The sequence below is a fragment of the Myotis brandtii genome, unplaced genomic scaffold, assembly GCF_000412655.1.
Source record: "Myotis brandtii unplaced genomic scaffold, ASM41265v1 scaffold471, whole genome shotgun sequence".
Classification (NCBI taxonomy): domain Eukaryota; kingdom Metazoa; phylum Chordata; class Mammalia; order Chiroptera; family Vespertilionidae; genus Myotis; species Myotis brandtii.
Window position 1 is genome coordinate 2071125 of NW_005367989.1, and position 4494 is coordinate 2075618.

Below are 4494 nucleotides of genomic sequence, written 5' to 3' on the forward strand. Positions count from 1 at the left end.
GGAATTATGGGGGGGAAAGAGGAACCAATGTAATAATCTGAACAATAAAGATTTTATTAAAAAGAAAAAAAGATGTTACCATTAGAGGTAGCTGGGCAAAGTGTCTATTTTTTTTTTAACCAACCAACACATATTATGCTATGATTAACACTGTCATAAAGTCTGTTTCTCTCTTTTCACCCCAAATATGCACCAAAAAGAGGCACAGAAAAAATATGGCCATATTTTTAAGTTACTAGAAACTTTAATCTTCAAAGCAAAGAAAAAAAACCACTAGAAATGCTTAATGTTCTACATTGAGAAAACTATACTGTAATCATCTGGTAATAAATATATGTAATGTACAGTAAATTATATAAAACAAGAAATCTTAACTAAAATCCTTCTACACAGATTCCCTTACTAAGTTAATTGGGGTTCTTTATTGATATACTTTTTTATATTAAAAAGGTATGTGAAAAAATTCATTTCAAATTCAAGAACAATGATTACTTTATGAAAATAATTATCCTTATTATATAAAATTTTAAAATTAGAACATGACTCTGAGTTGAACTTTCTGTGATAGTCTTTAATCTGGCACAGTAGCAACTAGCCACGTATGGCTATTAAGCCTTGATATGTGGCTAGTGGAATGAAGGAACTGAATATTTAACTTCAATTAAATAACCACATATGACTAGTGGCTACCACATACCACATTGAACAGAGCAGATCTAGAACTTACAGAAAATTTCAAAAATAATATACACAAACACACACATAATGTATAATAATCATCAGTGTAATTATAAGTTAGTATAATATTTCTCAGCCATAGCTGTTTGGGCAGAATAATTCATTGTGCAGGGCTGCCCTAAAAAAAATATATTCATTTCAAACAATAAAGGTATTTTTCCCAAGTTTAATTTTATGGTCACTCTATATTATAGAGTATTATTTAATTCTAAGAAATCACTGAAGGTACTGTATTAAGAGCAATAATGCATTTTCACCAGCAGAGGGCAGATATGTTATAAACACCACATGCCAATTCAATGTTTAGTCCAATTGTACTCAATCTAAAGACACAGTATATTCACTTTCACAAAAGTAACTGTACTTCTTGAAAATGAGAGGATATGCTAAAAATAAATGTACATTTTTCAAAAATAAACTGATAGTTCTCCCCAGAACCAGTTTTTGTCAATTTTATCAGTTTATCCAAGAGTTAACTATAAAAACAAAATAACCCTGACAAATAAGTCACCCAACCCTTATTATCAAGGCCATTTACATATATATTAACAATACTCCTTGAGATGCAAAATAAATTATACATAATTTCCTCACAATGGATGAGGCCCAGAAATCAGGATTTTAAAAAGATTCCCAGGTGATTCTAATGTGCAGCCAGGTTGAGAACCACTGCACTAGAGTGTCCAGATTATTATGACCACCTGACATTTGTAGGCAAATTAGCTATAATTTCAAGCTGAAATTGCTAGAGGGCCAGACCATTATAAATAGGGAAGCAGGTTGTTTACCACGACAGTAGAAGTGATTTTTTTCTGAAGATGTGAGTAAACAACGTGATTTAACAGCCTTTGAACGTGGACTATATTTGAACGTGAGTGGCCAGATTATTATGACCACTCCATCAGTACTTCATTGGGCCACCTTTTGCCTTCAATACTGCAGCGATTCTTCTTGGCATTGACTCCACAAGATGTTGAAAGGTGATGCAAGGAATCTGACACCATGCCTGATGAATAGCACTGTCCAGTTCTGTGAGATTTGATGGTTGTGGAACCAGCTCCCTAATGGCTCTTTTAACTTCGTCCCACAAATGCTCAATGAGATTGAGATCTGGTGATTGTGGGGGCCACCTAAGCAAGGTAAAGTCTCCCTCATGTTCATGAAACCACTCCTGCACAATAGGAGCACCGTGGCATGGCGCATTGTCTTGTTGGAAGAAGCCATCTCCATTGGGATACGCCATCAACATGATAGGATGAACTTGATCAGCAACGATTCTTAGGTATGTTGTGCTATTCAGACATTGTTCCACATGAATTAAAGGGCCCAAATCATGCCAGGAAAACATGCCCAAAACCATAACACTGCCCCCACGAGCTTGAAGGGTTGTACTCATGCATGTGGGGTGCATGCTTTCATGCTGTTTCCACCAAATTCTAACTCTGCCAACTGCATGATGCAACTGGAAACATGATTCTTCGGACCACTGACTTTTTTCCAATGCTCGACTGTCCAAGCCTTGTGTTCCTGTGAGAATTGGAGACATTTTATCTTGGTAACTGCAGACAGCAAAGGTGTTCGAACAGGCCTTTGGCTTCCATATCCCATACGATGCAGTGTATGGCTAATTTGCCTACAAACGTTAGGTAGTCATAATAATCTGGCCACTGTGTGTGTGTATGTGTGTGTGTGTGTGTGTGTAGAGAGAGAGAGAGAAAAAAAAAGAGAGACTACTTTTTCCTGAACCTTCCAAAAAGTATTCTTGTGTGGATCTAGTCTCAAAATCTATTCAATTACATTGTTTACCAAACAAAATATAATTCACAAATGCTTCCTGCAAAGTAATGACTGAGTGCTTAAAAAAAAGGAGAGAAACCTGACATAATTATCAAACACTACTTTGTGCCAGACATTACTTCACAAACTCAGTTAATCCTCACATCCCTGTGACACAGGTATGGCCACTTTACATGTAATGACATGAGGCTTAAGTTTAAATAACACACTCCCACCACAAAGAAGGAAGGAGGAAAAAAGAGGGAAAGAGGAGAGAAAAGGAGGGAGGGAGGAAGGAAGAGAAAAAAATAAAAGAAAGAAATCAGGACAGCAATGGGAAAACTGAAGTTTTAATCCCGAGCAGTCAGCCTTCAAAGCCCATGCTTTTGCTACTGAACCAGTTGCCTCTCAAAAATAGCAGAGCAATACTCAGTCAATTGGGGGAAGAAATAATATAAAAGTTATTATATATTATATAACCATATCTTTATTCTAGTCCTCCCTTAAACTTGGGAAGAAGAAACATACATAAATAAATTCAAAATATAAGGATACTGAAAACGCAGAAGGTTCTTAAGGGGAAAACATCCCCCTGTTATTTTTCAAATGCTCATTTACTTTGGCAAAGATGTTAAACAATGGTAATCATTTAAGAATTTACTGATCAGCATGGTAAAAGATAAAAGGAAAAAATGAAATAAAGCTTAATTTAAAACAATCAATAACCCTTGTTTCACCTGACTATCCTAAAGTTTAAGCCTTGTCAAAAGTATTTCTCTGTTCAGGGGTTTAGCATCATTCAAAAATTGACTTTAAAAATTCAAAGTTTAAGCAAGCACATTACAGATTTCCTTTATTTTGTTTATTCTTTCAAAACAGGCTAGTGCTTTCTATTTGCAAATTTCTCTCTCAAGCCCAAAGATATCCAATATTTACAAATGCCTCTCTCTTTTAAACTAGGCTGGACAATATTTACAAACACCTCTTGCTTTTAAGCTATTCTCCACACTATTTACAGTTTTCATGATAACATTTCCTTCTAGTTAACACCTCCAATAAATGGCATTCCAAGTTTCAAAACATGTTTACATTATTGCCAAATCTGTGTTTAAATAAACCAATTAAGTAAACACTTAATGTGTAATCATTCCTCACTCTGATTATTAATTTAACTAGAGGCCCGATGAACAAAAATTTGTGCACTCGTGGGGGGTCCCTCAACCCAGCCTGTGCCCTCTCGCAGTCTGGGACCCCTCGGGGGATGACACCTGCTGGCTTAGGCCCACTCCAGGGGAGTGGGCCTAAGCTGGCAGTCAGACATCCCTCTGGCAGCCCGGGAGCCCTCAGGGGATGTCCACTTGCCAGCGGGGAGCAGGCCTAAGCTGCAGTCGGACATCCTTAGCGCTGCTGAGGAGGCAGAAGCTCCCACCACCACCACTGTACTGGCAGCCGTCAGCCTGGCTTGTGGCTGAGCAGAGCTCCTCCCATGTGAGAGCGCACTGACCACCAGGGGGCAGCTCCTGCATTGAGCGTCTGCTCCCTGGTGGTCAGTGTGTGTCATAGTGACAAGTCATTCCCAGTCGTTCTGCTGTTAGGGTCAGTTTGCATATTACCCTTTTATTATATAGGATAGAGGCCTAGTGCATGGGTGGGGACCAGCTGGTTTCCCCTTGAAGGGTGTCCTGGATCAGGGTGGGGGTCCCGCTGGGGTGCCTGGCCAGCCTGGGTGAGGGCTGATGGGTGTTTGCAGGCTGGTCACACCCCCTTCAGGGTGGGGGTCCCCACTGAGGTGCCTGGCCAGCCTGGGTGAGGGCTGATGGGTGTTTGCAGGCTGGTCACACCCCCTTCAGGGTGGGGGTCCCCACTGAGGTGCCTGGCCAGCCTGGGTGAGGGCTGATGGGTGTTTGCAGGCTGGTCACACCCCCTTCAGGGTGGGGGTCCCCACTGAGGTGCCTGGCCAGCCTGGGTGAGGGGCTGATG